Here is a 17,400-nt window from a genome sequence, read left to right on the forward strand (position 1 = left end):
AGGATTAACCGATTAACACACAAACTTTTTATTGAATGATGAAAATATAATTTCATTACTATATTAATTTATAATTTTATAATTTTTAGAGAAATTAAACAATATTTAATTATTTATAAAATTTAAAAGAATTAATTTAATATTTCAAGGCAAGGTCCCTGCCTTGCCCTGACACCGTCATTGACTCCCACTGCTTCATTTTGCAGTAGGATAATAATAATAACACACACCAAGTTTATATATTATATATCAAAGAATGTCTAGTGTTAAGGTTTTATGAAATGCAGCAGCCTATATAGTCTTGCAAGTTGCAATATTATTATATAGTAAGGTCATTGAAGATTGGAATTTGGATATGTTGGCTTGAATTTCTGCCCCTTTTGTTAATCATGAAGCATCAGTCCATTTAAATTACTTGATGTGTTGATTTGTGCTTAATGTGACTCATTTGCAGCTAATGTAGGTTACCATGATAAGTACGTTTTGTGACGATGAATATCTGAAATTCACATAATTTCTACATATTGATGTCAATAAAGTGTTGTGCACCATTAGCGGCACCAACTTATATTTCAAGTTACGGAGAAATTTAATTTTTACAAGACATGATTGTTGACTTCATAATTCAACTGAATTTAAAATTTAGTAGAATTGTATATTTTTAAAAAGGATTAAATTTTACCGGATGTTATTTTTTTATAATTAATTTATTTTTTATTTTTTATTTAAAATTTTATCTCTTTTAATCTTTAAATTTGTAATTTTGTTAAATCATCCGAAATAAATGAAAAATTAATGTTTGTTAACTTTGTTGATATGGCATACGTGTAGATTGCTACATGAATGCCACATAAGCTAGTTACTCTTTTAAAATTTAAAATTCAAAAATTCTTAAAATATAAAATCTTTTAAAAATTAACTAATTGCTAATTTAGTATACATGTGAATTGCTATGTGAATGTCACGTTAGTAAAGTTAACAAATATTAATTTTTTATCTATTTTAATTGATTTGACAAACAATTTAAGTTTAAAATTAAAAAAATTTAAATAAAAGACTAAAATATTTTTTTTAAAAATAAAAACCCAAATAAATTATTATATTTTTATTATGAATTTTGAACTCAAAACTTTATTTAAAATACATTAAATTTCTTCCATTAAGACCCAAATGTGATTGATTCCCTTTCTTGGTGGGATTGAGGAATTTCAACTAAAATTTAATAGGCAATGTAGCTATCATAACCATTGCAAGTTGCAAGGGACTTGACTAATAACAGATAATTGTACATTTTTTATCTGATGCAAAAATTCAAAATGGAGGCACTTTTAAGGCAATATTTACTATAAAAATGTTCTGCATATTTGGTCATTTTTTTTTGTCCATGCTTGTAATTTTGGGACCTTCATGGGGGAAGTTTTTGCTTTAATTTTCAGCATGGCATGTACTTACCTAAACATGGTCCCTTCTGATTGCAACATACCATTAATCTTTTTTTTTTAATCATTTGTTGAAAAGTTACAAACAAAATTATTAATGATGTAAATAATTTTGGTTTAATTATAATTTTAATCTCTCTGTTTTAATTTGGTTCTTATATTAATCTACTTTTTAATAAATTGACTTAATTTAGTTCTTATATTACTCTACTTTTTAAGTTATTATTTGTTGGTCTATTTTTATAATATCATTAATTGTTTTCATGAAGTGATTACTACACTAAAATTAATTAATCATGTTCAATCAATAATAATGTACCTATCAACTGGATGCTTAAAGCTATTTAAAAAAGATGTTCACATCATCATTTTAGTGATAGTGGCTAGTCATTATTAATGTAGACATTTTTTTTTTTATATCTTTTATGTTTGTGTTACGGTATTTTTTTTGGTTATCGGTATAGAGCTGTTAATAAAATTATAGAAGTAGACTAATATAAGAACCAAATTGTACTTAATTAAAAACTAGAGATTAAATCCCAAATTCTAACATACAAAAAAAAAAAACTAAATCCGTTGTCGAAACCATCCCTCGATTTAAAAATTTTAAATTTTAAAAAATGGTGGAAATTGACTTTTGAAAAACAAATGCATGGAGTCGCCACCGATCTTTTGTTTTGAGTGTGATCGGATCACCTAAGAATTTGGTTATTTTAATAGAACATTTGCGATTTACTAAAACAACGACTCTGGTCTACGAAAATTTTAGAAAACGGGCTCGGGGGTCGGTTACGCATGAGGAAGGATTAGCACCCTCACTACGCCCAAAATTAGTACCAAATCAATTAAATACTGTCCTTATGTCTAAAAAAATGTTTTTTTGAAATGTGGTTCTTTTTAATAAAAGTTGAATAACCCGAGTTGATTGTCAAAAATCTTTTTGTTTCGACGTCTGAAAATTTATAATTTGAAAATCACGAAAGGATGCTCAACTATTTAGTCCAACGAAAAATCGAAACCCAGCACAGTAGGGCACGATTTTTCGAATTTTCGAACATCGAACATTGGCTCACCTTAGAAAATACGAGTGAAATTCCGAAGGGATCTTTGATTGTTTTGAGCAAATGAAAAAGCGTAACCTAGCACGATAGGGCTCGATTTTCAAATTGCCAAACATCGAACGTCGCCTTCGTTTTGAAAAATTTTAATAAACATGAGTGAAAACCTAAAGGAATATTCGATTGTTTTGAGCAAGCGAGAAATCACAACCCAGCACGATAGGGCATGATTCCCGAATTATCAAACACCGATTATCGCCTTTGTTTTAAAAGATTTTTTTTTAGAAGATATGAATGAAATTTTGAAGGGATACTCGATTATTTTGAGTAAATGCGAAATTTCAACCCAACACGTTAGGGCACGATTCCGCGAATTGCTAAATGTCGAATTTCGTCTTCGTTTTGAAGAATTTTAATGGATAATAATAAAACTAGCTTAAAACATATTAATCCGATTTGAAATAAGACGAAATAATTATTTTAGATTAACGAGTTTAAAATCCCAACGAGTCAATTGCAAGTAAAAGGCGAAGTTATAAACATGAGACGATATGCATGGATAGCGAACTCTATTAATGAATAAAAATAGTGTAAAGATGAATAAAAAAAACGTGCATAAAATAGCAGTAAGCTCACATCCAAACATTAACAATCAAAATCATGAAGGCTAAAAATATAACTAAAGAAACAAATCAAAGTAAAAACCCCAACAAGTTTTCAAACCTAGATAAATAAAATTAAGATAGCAACACTAAAAACCAATCGCAAATGTAATGTAATAACTTATAAAACGATAAAAACAACAAAACACACGTGATGTACAAAACAATATGGACAAACTACAAACATATAAATAATTATTAAAATAAAGATTACAAATGAGAAAATTTGAGTCAAATAATGTGCATAAACATTTTAGAGATGATGTATCCATTTAAAGTTAACAAATATATATATATATATATATATATATATATATATATAAATAGTATTTAAATGTGAGACTTTAAATCAAAGCAATATGTAGTAAAATATGTTCTTAAAAAAAATGACTTATGTACATAAAAATATACTAAAATAAATGTAAAAGAATTTATAAAATAAAATAGCATGGGACTAAATATATTTATATATAAATACATAATAATAGTAATAATAGTAAAATCAAGTGCATATAAAAACATAAATAAATGAACTTTAAATATAAAAAGTTAAAGGAATAAAGAAATAAGTAGATGAACAAGATAATAAATAAAACAATTTAGTTTGAAATTATAAATGAAAATAAAATAAATAAAAAAATAAGATAAAATAACAAATAATATTGAAGAAATAAAAAAGAAAATGTGATAAGGTTATTAATAATAATAATGTAATGAGAATTTGTAATAAGCCATGAATATAAAATAAAGGCAAAAGATAAAAAATTGAGAAATAATAAGATAAAAAAATCTCAATATAATTATACAAATGTAAACAAACAAAATTATTAACATGGATTAATACATATAAAATATTAAATGTATTTTAAATTAGCAAACTATACAAATGAAAGACCAAATTAAAATTGAGCCCAAAATAACAGGGATAATTTACAAATAATCATAAATAAGATCAATATACAAGGCGCATGAATGTATGGGGATTAGAATTGCAAATATCCCGAACCTAAAACGCAGGACCGTATCGCGGACTAAAATGGAAACGCGCAGGAATTAAAGAGCCAAATTAAAAAAGGCAAAACAAATAAGGCACCATTGAATATTCGCGCAAAAGGAAGGATTTAACGTGCAAATATCCCACTTCTAATGAAAAGGCGCAGACTTGTTTTAATGCTAAAATACTTATTCCCATTTATTTTCCTTTCAAAGCACAAATAACCTTGCAATTTAAAAAAGAAACAGAACCCTTCATTCTCTTTGGGTTCATTAAGCAGCCGCCCAAACCACCATCAATTTGATGGCTGACGGTGCACAAATGGGGATCAAATCTTGCTGAGGAAGGTCTCGCCCACGAAGATCTGGTAAGATTACTCTTTTTCCCTTTTTTTTAATTTTTTTTTAAAAAAAATCCTGTACTATTCTGTCAAAAACAAGATGAAATCCGACGAAAAATAAGAGAAAAACAACCCTAGCCCGAATCACCATTTTCCTGAGACATGAGGGCTTTCATCGGTGTTGTTTCAAGCATCCTTTTCGTTTTCTATGCTAAAATAATGCGAGCAAATCGACAGAAAAGAGGGAAAATTTTGAAGTCACCTTTAGATAACTTTCTTGATTTCTTTTCTACTATTTAGTATATGTATTGTAGTGTGCGTAAAAAGGAAGGAGAGTTACAATCGATTCTCCCCATGGCTTTATAGCCGAATAATCAAAAGAAGAGAAAATATAGAAATTTTTCATTGGCTGCTACTCTTGCTACTGTTTTTTGTCTTCTCTTGCATGTACAGAGCTTGTTGGCATACGTACAGGGTGCAGGCGTGGCGTACGAGGGCTGTAGAGGTATGGGACTGCTGTAGTGGAGGTATGGGGCTGTTTCTTGGTTGTGGCGCAAAACGAAAAGAGGGGGAGACCTAAGGTTTCTGGAGCTGTTAAGGGAATGAGCCTATTGGGCTTGTTTCGATTTGGGCTCATGATGGGTATCGGGCTAGGGTTAATGTATTTGGGCTGCTTTGTACCAAAGACCTGGACTGTAGTATACATATTTTTTTGTGATTTTTTTTTGTATTTTCGTTTTGGTTCTTGTCTTTATACGGGTCGGGCAAATTTGGCCCATTACAGCTGCCCTTCTTTGCTCATTTTCGTGTAACGAAAATAGAGCAAAGACTATAAATGGGTCAATTTTGCCGGGATCTGTTGAGTCTCGACTTCTTGGTACTTCTTTTATTCAAGTAGCTTCAATATGCTCCACTGCAACTTCAGGGAGACATGGTTCACTGTTTTTTATCCTGCTCTACTGCAACTTCAAAGAGACAAGGATCGTGATTTCGATCTTGCTCCACTGCAACTTCAGGGAGACGAGATCCTATAATCTTCGACCTGTTTCCCTACTACTTAGGGTGTTGAGGCTTGTTTTCTTTGATCTGCTCCACTGGAGACGAGGTTTGCAATCTTGGGTCTACTCCACTACAACTTTAGGGAGCTAGGGTGGTGACTTAAATCTACTTCGCTGCAATATCAAGAAACCTAGATCCGCCGTCTTCGATCTGCTCCACTGCAATCCCAGGGAAACAAGATCTATAATCTTCAATCTACTCCACTACAACTTTAGAGAGCTAGGATGATGGCTTAAATCTGCTTCACTGCAATATCAGGAAGCCTAGATCCGCTGTCTTCGATCTGCTCTACTGCAATCTCAGAGAAACAAGATCTACAATCTTCAGCCTACTCCATTACAACTTTAGGGAGCTAGGGTGGTGGCTTAAATCTACTTCACTGCAACATTAGGAAACCTAGATTCGCCGTCTTCGATCTGATCTACTACAATCTCAGGGAAACAAGATCTACAATCTTCAGCCTACTCCACTACAACTTTAGAGAGCTAGGATGGTGGCTTAAATCTGCTTCGCTGCAACATCAGAAAACCTAGATTCGCCGTCTTCGATCTGATCCACTAAAATCTCGGGGAAACAAGATCTACAATTTTCAGCTTGTTGCCTCACTGCTTAGGGGGTTAAGACTTGTAAATTCACCGATTCCACTGCACTATCCTTTGAGGAACATGATCTGTAAAATCAATTTCATTAATCTATGCTTATGCCAAATAATTAGGATGCTATGATTGAAATAAATCAAATGCTCCTAACTAAATGTGATGCTTTATGTCAAATAATTAGGATGTTATGATCGAAATGAATCAAATGCTCCTAACTAGATGTGTCATTATATGAATGCAGAAATGTCATAAGAATGATTTCTTTTTAAATGTTTAAGGTATCGTTGCTCATAGTTTATCCGGGTTCTATCATTGATGCACTATCGCCTCTTGCTGTTTCGCCGTTATCTTTGATAGAAGATTCGAAGAAATAGTCAAAACTTGGACTATTCTTTTTCCAATGTTTCCCACTTTTGAGTCTGGTTAGTTCTGCCTAGTGGCCCTATTTTAGGTCCTTGTACTATTTAGAAAATTTTTAGAGTAATATGCGTAACCTTTTTTTTTGTGAATGTTATAAGTCCAAAAAATCGTGATTTCAAAAAAAATGCTCGAAAGAGATTATCATAATGGACAAGATGGAATTTTATTGAGCAAAACTTGAAGTGAATACATTAAACAGGATAGCAAACCTGGTAAGGCTCAAAATAAAATGAGGAAAAAGGTGCCCCAGATATCGCAGCACGAGCTTCACTATTTTAATTTCTCAAAGGCTCCTTCAAGCTAAATGTGTGTTTCAGAGATCAAGCGCATTTTGTTGATGCCCCAAGGTGTACCGTTCTTCCCTCTTATTGATTTTGAGAGGGCAAGACTACCATATATCCCACATTTGAAATTTGAGCTACCCGTTTACGGGTTTTCAACTCAAAAACCCTTTGGTCTCAACGTGCCCTTTGTGGGTTTTCACCTTAGCCTCTCCAAAATTTTTTGGGTTTTTTTTTATTATTTTAAAAAAAGCGCCCTTTGCGAGTTTTCACCTTGACCTCTTCTTCTTTAAGTGAAATACTTCTTGACAGAATCTGAATTTACAGGATTGGGCAAGTTTCTGCCATCCATCTTGGTTAGAATCAATACTCCTCCGGAGAAAGCTTTCTTCACCATGTAAGACCCCTCCCAATTAGGCATCCATTTTCCTCGAAAATTTTTCTGTATGGGAAGGATCTTTTTCAAAACTAGGTCTCCCTTGTGGAATTTTCTAGGGTAAACCTTTTTGTCATAAGCCTGCATCATTCGTTTTTGGTACATCTGACCATGACGGATAGCTCTTAGCCTCTTTTCCTCAATCAAGTTCAATTGATCGTATCGACACTGGATCCATTCTGCTTCGTCTAACTTTAACTCCGACAACACTCGAAGAGATGGGATTTCAACTTCGATTGACAACACTGCTTCCATTCCGTAGACTAAGGAGAAAGGGGTTGCCCCAATTGAGGTTCTGACTGACGTTCGATAAGCAAAGAGGGCGAATGGTAACTTCTCATGCCAGTCTCTGTAGGTTTCGGTCATCTTCCCCACAATTTTCTTAATGCTTTTATTGGCCGCTTCTACTGCCCCATTCATCTTTGGGCGATATGGTGACGAGTTGTGATGTCTGATCTTGAATTGACTGCAGACTTTCGCTATTGTACTATTGTTCAAGTTTAATGTATTGTCAGATATAATCCTCTCCGGCATTCCATATCGACATATGATCTCCTTTTTCAGAAACTTGCTCATTGTCGACTTTGTCACACTAGCATATGAAGCGGCTTCTACCCATTTGGTGAAGTAGTCAATAACCATAAAGATGAATCGATGCCCATTGGAAGCTTTCGGCGATATTGGTCCAATCACATCCATGCCCCACATCGAGAATTGCCATGGAGCAACCATGAAATGCAACGATGAAGGAAGCACATGAATTTTGTCCCCGTAGATTTGGGACTTATGACATCTCTTGGCATAATTGACACAGTCTCTTTCCATGGTGGACCAATAGTACCTGAATCTCATAATTTGCCTGGCCATTGTAAAGCCATTAGCATGCGTCGCACAGACGCCTTCATGAACTTCTTCCAAGATTTTCTTAGCTTCTACGGTGTCTACACATCTTAGTAGTACTTGATCTTTTCTTCTTTTGTATAATATATCCCCATCTAAGACATAGTCGATGGCCAGCCTTTTTAAAGTTGTTTTGTCATTCTCGTTTGCCTGGTCCGGGTATTCACGATTCTTCACGTATTGCAATATATCATGATACCAAGGGTGATCATCTCTCTCTTTATTTTCTTCAATATTGTAACAGTGGGCCGGAATTTTATAAATGCTCATTCGGATGGGTTTGACATCTTCTTGTTTGTTTACCTTGATCATGGAAGCTAAGGTAGCCAAAGCATCAGCCATCTGATTTTCGTCTCGTGGAAGGTAGTGGAAGGTAATGTCATCAAACTCTTTAACCAATTCAAGGACTAGTTTTCGATAGTCGATCAACTTGGGGTCTCTAGTCATCCATTCTCCCTTGAGTTGATAAATCACTAGCGCGGAATCCCCATACACCTCTAGCATCTTAATCTTGCGTTCTATGGCTGTATGGACTCCCATGATGCACGCCTCATATTCTGCCATGTTATTTGTACAATCAAAATCCAATTTAATAGTGAATGGATAATGATCTCCATTTGGGGACACTAAGACGACCCCGATTCCATTGCCCACAGCGTTTGACGCCCCATCGAAATTCAATTTCCAAGGAAGTTCTTCGAGAGCACCTTTTTCAGTAGTAGCAACACACATTAGGTCTTCATTTAGGAAGTCGAAGTTCAAAGGCTCATAGTCTTCCAAAGCTCTACTGGCCAGAAAATCTGCTATTGCACTTCCTTTTACTACTTTCTGGTTCACATAGACTATGTCGAATTCAGAAAGTAGAATCTGTCATTGGGTCATCCTTCCATTCAAAGTTGTTGACTCCATCATGTACTTCAAGGGGTCCAATTTTGAGATAAGCCAAGTGGTGTGATGTAACATATACTGCCTCAGTCTTCGGGTTGTCCAAATTAGGGCACAACACAACTTCTCTATTGGTGGGTACCTTGCCTCACATTCCGTGAACTTTTTACTGAGATAGTAAATAGCTTTTTCTTTCCTCCCGACTCGTCATGCTGACCCAATACGCATCCCATGAAATTCTCGAATACTTTCAAATACAGTATCAATGGCTTATCGGGGTTAGGTGGCATCAATACCGGGGCATTGGATAAATACTGTTTGACCTTGTCGAAAGCCCTTTGGCATTCTTCATCCCATTCACCTGGGTTATGTTTCTTGAGGAGGCGAAAGATAGGGTCACATTTCTCGGTCAGTTGTGAAATGAACCGAGCAATGTAATTTAATCTTCCTAGAAAGCCTCGAACTTTTTTTTTAAGTGCGCGGCGGGGATAGCTCATGTATGGCTTTAACTTTGTCTGGATCAATCTCGATCCCGTTCTTACTAACCACGAATCCGAGCAACTTTCCAGACTTGGCTCCAAAGGTACATTTGGCGGGGTTGAGTTTTAGCTGAAACTTCCTCAACCTCAAGAATAATTTCCCTAGAACTTGTATGTGCTCCTTCTCTGTTCGAGACTTAGCTATCATGTCATCAACATAGAACTCGATTTCTTTATGCATCATGTCGTGAAAAAGGGTTACCATGGCTCTTTGATAAGTTGCCCCCGCATTCTTCAGTCCAAACGGCATCACCTTGTAGCAGAACGTGCCCCACATAGTTACAAATGTGGTTTTCTCCATATCTTCAGGATGCATCTTAATCTGATGTATCCCGAAAAACCTTCCATGAATGAAAACAGTGAGTATCCCGCCGTGTTGTCCACTAGGGTGTGGATATGAAGTAGTGGGAAATTGTCTTTTGGGCTGCCTTTATTCAAATCTCTGTAGTCCACACACATTCGCACTTTTCCATCTTTCTTAGGGACAGGGACGATGTTGGCTACCCAATCTGAGTATTTTACCACCTTCAGGAATCCAGCATCAAACAGCTTTCGAACTTCTTCCTTTATTTTTAGCAAGACGTCGGGCCTCATTCTTCGGAGTTTTTGCTGAACAGGCTTACACTCTTCTTTTATGGGGAGTCGGTGCACCACGATGTCAATGTCCAACCCGGGCATATCTTGGTATGACCATGCGAAGACATCTTTGAATTCTTGAATTAATTCAATGAGGTCTCGCTTCATCTCCGCAGTGATACATGTTCCGATCTTTACTTCTTGTCCTCCTCCCAAGCTAACAATTTCGACTGATTCTTTGTGAGGTAGGATTTGTTTCTCGTCTTGTTCTACCATTCTCAACAAATCAGGAGATAGGTTACAGTCTTGGTCATCTTCAAAATCCTGATAATCATCCATACACATATCTTGCTCGAAAGGAAATTCTAAGTCACTAGCAGTGTCACTCGTATCATTAATATCTAGGGACTTGTTATAAGGACGAAGGCAGATACAAAGAATCAAAAGAATTCGAAACATTTATTTGCGTGATATGATTATGAATGACGAATGAAAGAATATTTAAAAGAATGTTTCAAGAATAAAAGAATTCAAAAGTAATCATTTGTATGGTTATGAATGGAATTGAAAGGACGAGATAACATTTGCTCAAAAATGATAATAACCGTGCATTTTACTGAAATGTCGTTTTTAAACATCGGCCTATTTCACAAAAGATTCTTATTACTCCTAGGCCTAGAGCAATAAGTGTGTTTTGGACATTACTCTGAATTCGTTCTAAAAACTACAGGAATCTCTTCCGCAGTCCAGTTGTCCAGAATACTTCCAGGCGTGCAGAGGCAAATGCCCGACAAATTCTCTCTTTCGATCTCCTCTTCGCATATGACATTAATGTCCAAGCTTTCCAACCTTTCTTCTATAGCTCCCGTCATTGGTGTGTTTCTCTCAGGATGAATGATTCCCGGACACAAATATTTTCGATATATGGGGGAATGTCATTGGTTCCCACTTCATTTCCTCCTCCGTTAATCGAGCTCTTCTTCTTTCTTGCTTCTTTTCCAGCTCCCTTCTCCTTTGTTTCGCATCCGGCTTAAATCCTAAACCGAAGCGGTCTCTCTTGTCTTTCAACATTGGTGTTTCAACCCTTCCTTGCAGATGTCTCCCAAGTCTCCTTCCGGGTAGGGCCCCTCTTCCAATCGTCAGCTGGAGGCTCATCCTCGTGGTTTTGGACAATTTTGGCACCAGAATTTTGCTTCCCTCGGCGATGAAGGTCGCATTAACAAATTCCAAAGATCGAAATGAGCATTCAATTGCTTCGTCATCTGTCTCCAAATAGGGTGCATTATTGTTCACAGTTGCAATAATATCCTCCTCAGCCTTGATCGTTATCAATCTCCCTTCCGATATTAGCTTCAATTTCTGATGCAATGAGGAAGGCATCGCCCCAATTAATGTATCCGTGGCCTTCCCAACAAGCAATTGTATGAGGGCTTGATGTCCATTACGAGGAAATCCACCTCATATGTGTTTGGCCCAATTTGAAGAGGTACCTCAATTCTGCCCATCACCTTTCTCTCCGTGCCATCAAATGCCTTTACGATGTTCTGGCACTCCTTCATATGAGAACTGTCTATAGGTAATCTATTCAGCGTGGTCAAAGGTAGGACGTTCAAAGCAGACCCATTGTCAATTAGTACGCCTGGCAGCATATACCCTTTACAGCGCGTGGTGATATGTAGAGCTTTAGTCAACCCCATGCCCCCGGGTGGTATCTCGTCGTCATTAAAGAAGATATAATTTTCGGCACTTATGTTGTTCACCAAACGGTTTAGTTTGTTAACGGAGATGTCATTGGCAACGTATGTCTCGTTTAAGACCTTCATTAGTGCTCTACGATGAACTTCCGAGCTTAGAAGTAAGGCCAACACCGAAATACGGGCTGGTTGTTTACGTAGCTGTTCCACCATGCTGTATTCGCTATGCTTTAGGAATTTTAAAAACTCCTTGGCCTCCTATTTGTTAACTGGCTCATTAATAGGTTTGGTTGCTTTTCCCTTCATTTCCTCAAACACCCGGGCTTTTCCTTTTGTGGGCTGCACCTCCTCATTCGCTGTATCGTAACGCCTCCCACTACGTGTATAGGAACCCTTGTCTTGGTCCCCTCTTGAAGCATCAACCGGGCTCTCCTTTCCCGGCATCGTTACACTGCAATCATAATTCCATGGGACCTTTTTACTGTCTTTGTAAGGGAAACTATAGGTCTTTGGATTATGACCCTCGGTGGTATTTGTACTCTAATTTCATTATTTTTGGGTCTCGAGATAATCACCACGGGATAATTAGGTGTTCGATTTTGTGCCATCGATTCTCCCTCTGATGTACATATATCTCCCTCTACAGGGTTTTCGGTCTCTTCATAGAATTCAATTTCTTTATTGTTCATCATGTTTTGTACTAGGGTTCTGAACTCCATGCAATCTTGAATTTCATGCCCCACATTGTCGTGAAACTCACAATAGTTTCTCTCTTCTTCGTATTCTTCCCTCGAATCCAACACGATCAATTCTCTCTTGGCCATCTCCTTCCATACCCGCCTCAACGGGGTCCTGACTTCTGCCACCTCATACTTGGTCTTCTTATTCAAGCCTTCACTTATCCCATTCACTCCTTGGTCGGTATGATTAGGGAGTGGGCTTCCTGCTACATTGGGCGTGGCTGGGTCGTCAAATCTCACAATCCCCACCTTAATGAGTCTTTCGACTACTTTCTTGAACGCAGTGCAATTCTCGATTAAGTGCCCGGTAATTCTCGCGTGATATTCACATTGGGCGTTTGTGTCATACCATTTGGGATACGGGGGCTGCAATGGCTCTAGGTAGAAAGGGGATACTACATGAACGTTGAACAGGTTCTGGTACAACTCCCTATATGTCATGGGTATAAGGGTGAATTGTGGCCTTTCTGTGTTCTTCCTTGAATTGGATTCTTGTCTTACAGAGTTTTGTTGATTGGTAGTCACCGTTTTGGGTTGATTCACGGTAATTGACTTGGACTGCCCCTTGTTGAATGTGTTCGTGTTGTTCACTTCATTATCCCTTTTCCTTAAGGCCGAATTTCCGGCACTCTCTCCCGAATCTATTTTTTCGCTCCTCACAGCATTCTCGATCATTTCCCTCGTCATCACTATGTCGGAGAAGCTTTTTGTGGCGCTTCCTAACATATGGGTGATAAAAGGGGCTTTCAAGGTGTTGATAAAGAGCATTGTCGTCTCCTTTTCTAGAAGTGGCGGCTGAACTTGTATGGCCACCTCTCTCCACCTTTATGCATACTGTCTGAAGCTTTTATTTGACTTTTTTTCCATATTCTAGAGAGTGATTCTGTCAGGGGTCATGTCCGTCACATGATTGTATTGCTTCATAAAGGCCTGAGCCAGGTCCTTCCATGAGTTAATCTTAGCTCGACTCAGTTGATTATACCACTTAGACGCCGCTCCAACCAGACTATCTTGAAAGCAGTGGATTAGTAGCTAGTCATTGTTAACATATCCGGTCATTTGCCTGCAGAACATGGTGATGTGGGCTTCAGGGCAACTTGTTCCATTGTATTTTTCGAATTCAGGTATTTTGAATTTAGGGGGGGACTAAATCTGGGACCAGACTCAGATCTTTGGTATCAATCCCTTGATGATGATCCGCGTTCTCCATGGCTTTAAATTTTTCCTCGAGCCATCTACAACGTTCTTCCAATTGTTTTTGCGAATCTATCCTCGCCTTTCCTCTTCAGCAGCTTCATCCAAGTCGGGAACGGGCGGATAGTTCGGGTTGTTGACAAAGTTAGAGCCTGAGCCAACTTGGAAGTTCATCGAAATTGAAGCTCTGGCCTGAACTTGCTGGGGCATGATTGTGACCGATGGTTTTTATAAGTTAATCTCGGGCTTCATCGGTATATGCATCGGAGTAAAGCTAGGGGGTATTGGAGATCTTCATTGGTTTCCTCAACTTGGTCCATGGGGCCCTTTCCCTTATCCATTCCTCCCAGTAGTAATTTGGATAACTGGGCCATCATCTCTCTCTGAGACTCCATCATTTGCTCCTTCATCTCTCGTTGAATTTTGGCTAGCTGCTCTTCCATCTGGGATTGCATTTGTTCTTGCATATCGTTTTGCATTTGCTCCAATTTCTCGAGTCTCTTATCCATTGATTTTTTTCTCGTACCGTAGAGATGCATGGTTGGTTGGTTTTCGTTGGTTTCCAGGTTACTGAAATAATTTTTAATTAATTAATTAGAAAACTCTTATGGCCTTTAATACATAATGATATGATGTAATGCAAATGCATGAATGTAAAGGAGCCATCAATTTTGACTCAATTGCCCTTAGAAAATTTCACTCGAAAATAAAATCTTTTACATAAAGTCGAATTACAAATAAAATTTTGCTCTAACACTTAGAGTTTTAATTTTTCTAAGCAACGAGGCCAGCTCTTGTCCGCGATCCGACTCTAACTCATACTTCACGCTCAGTATGTCAGCTTGAACCGCTAAAGTTTGCAAGTAGTCTGCTACCTCCCGAATTTGGGTTATGGCTTCCCCCATAAGGTAATCTCTGTTTCTGACTTGGTTTTGTGCATGGTGAAGCTACTCTTTCCAACGATCCTCGTTTGCCTCGAAAAACTGGATCCGCATCTCACAGTTCTGCAGTGATGCCTCTAACTCTCCAATTCTTCCTTTCATCTCTTCTATCTGGCTCAAGCTTACCCTCAGCTCTATTGCGGTGTTGCGGTTTCGGTACTGATGCAGAGACTTCTCGAGTTCTGCCACTCTAGCCCTTAGTTCACCTTGCTCGTTTCTGCTCTCCGACAAATTCTTCTCCAAATCTTCGTTTCGTGCCTGAGCTTCTCGAAATTTTCTTTCCCACCGATCGGTATTGGCTTTTTCTTCTCGAATTTCGTGGCGCCATTGTTCGGAAATCTTACCTAAACCCGCAGTTCTCATAGATAGGTGCAGCTTCTTGTAGTCTGTCTTCAAGCTGTTTAGGTCTTTTTCGGCCTTAGTTTTTCCTTTTCTCTATTTCTCAGCCTCTGACCTCTGAACATCAGCGTCTAACCTTAGATGCATCTTCTCTTCTTCTAACTGTTCGATCTTCTTCCCGAGCTCCGAACTCTTCTTCTCGAAATCTTGCCTTATAGTTTCCAATTCTGATGGGCCGACTTGTAATTGTTCCTCGATAGGTTGAGCATTCTCCAAGCTTGGCCTAGGAATATTATCATTAATCCTCTTCTTAAACCACTTGCTATACTCGGGCGTTACCATGGAACCGATGGCTAACTTCTTCATCCAACAAGTTTGCTTCCAAGCATCCGATAACTCCCGAACTCTCTTCTTATAATGAGCACCTTTAAATGAGAATTCACTCTGAGCAAGCCCATAGGTCGTGGGTACAAACTACCTTGACTTATATTGCCTCAAGGCTAACAGCGGAGTATACCTAGTAGCTCCCCAAATTCTTAACAATAGCACCAATCAAAGCTACCACATCGGTACATGATCTCGTCTGGAACCATCCAATAAGCTCTCCACTTGATATCCCCCTCCTTGAGGTTCTGAAGAATGTCCATCCACTTCTCCTCTAAGATATCCTCTCTCCTCTGTATAGCTGCCTCTTCTTTCAACGGGGAATAACCTTCGGAGAAGACTCGATAGGAAATTTTATCTACCTTTCAAAAGTACCCGTGGAACCATGCCATCAATAATTGTGCACATCCAATGAATCGCCCCTCGCCTGTTTTCTGACATGAGCTCAAATATCTGAACATTTCTGCCAATATTGCCAGTACCGGTGTGATTCCCTTTTCAAAGCGATCAAACAAGTCAATGACCGCCTCGTCCACGTGCCTTAAAGCCTTAGGAAAGATCACTAATCCGTAGATGCTTAAGGCGAATATATCAACCCTCTTTCTTTCATCTGGATGTGTCAAGATCAAATCTCGCAAATTCTCCCAAGGGATACATTTGCTATCTCTTTTTTGCTGAATCCGAGCAGTGACCCAAGGTTCGCTCATCCCAGAAATGCTAATCAGTTTCTTCACGAAAGTTTGACTACTAAAAACTCGAGCATAAGTCTTCTGGACCTGAATTTTGGGACACTTGAGCAAAGTAGTGTATTCCTCAATGGTAGGTACCAAATCCACTTCTCCCAAAGTGAAACATTTGTATGCAGAATTCCAAAACTACACCAAGGCTCGGAACAAATGCTTATCCACTCTAATATCTAGTAGGTAGGATACGTCACCATAATTTTGGTAAAACAATTGCTTGATTCCTTCATTCCAACTAGCCTAAATGTCTCTCAACTCTTGCAGCTCGTTCTGTACTACATTGACGCGAGTGAAATCTTGCAGCTCCGATACATACCCTTCTGCCAAGCTATCCCCTCTCTCTGATTGTAGCCTCTCCGACCATGCACGAACGGCCGCATTATCCTCGACTTTACTAAGAAATTCATTCTCCATGTCAAATTTTCTAACTTAGTAATTGAATACGAATTAACGCCTCCTTTAGTATGTAAGGTTATGCAAAAATGACAAGACAAAACAAAACAAAACATCGGTTAGTGTCAAATAATAGCGATAGAATACAAGCACATAAACGATAACTATGACGTATATACGGGTAAGTACTAAGGCTTGACGTGGCTTCACCCAAGGAAGGTTCCTAAGGTTCACTATATGCGATTTAGTTCTAGAGATAACTGAACCAGTAGATTCCTCAATCTTCACCCATTATAGGCTCATATAGATCGAGTTTGATTTAGGGAGATACATTTCCCTATGACCATGCGGAGATGAAAATCTCACGAAATCATAGGTACGGATGTACCCCGGAAGCAATCCACTAGCCCATGCGGAGGTGAAAACCTCACGAAAGCGTAGTTTCTTACTCCCACTTAGAAGGTGTGACCACAGTGGTCATGTAATGAAATACAGTGCTATTTTACAAGACCCGCACTAAGACAATCACACAATCAAATGCAATCGAAACATACATGATTTTTAAAGTAAATTTTCGGTTTTTGATAAAAGGACAGTAAATAATTGATTTTTATGGCTCGACTCTCATTCTTCCCCAGTGGAGTCGCCAAGCTGTCGAAACCATCCCTCGATTTAAAAATTTTAAATTTTAAAAAAGGGGGGAAATTGACTTTTGAAAAACAAATGCATAGAGTCGCCACCGATCTTTTGTTTTGGGTGTGATCGGATCACCTAAAAATTTGGT

The sequence above is a fragment of the Gossypium arboreum genome, chromosome 3 (assembly GCF_025698485.1).
Source record: "Gossypium arboreum isolate Shixiya-1 chromosome 3, ASM2569848v2, whole genome shotgun sequence".
NCBI lineage: Eukaryota > Viridiplantae > Streptophyta > Magnoliopsida > Malvales > Malvaceae > Gossypium > Gossypium arboreum.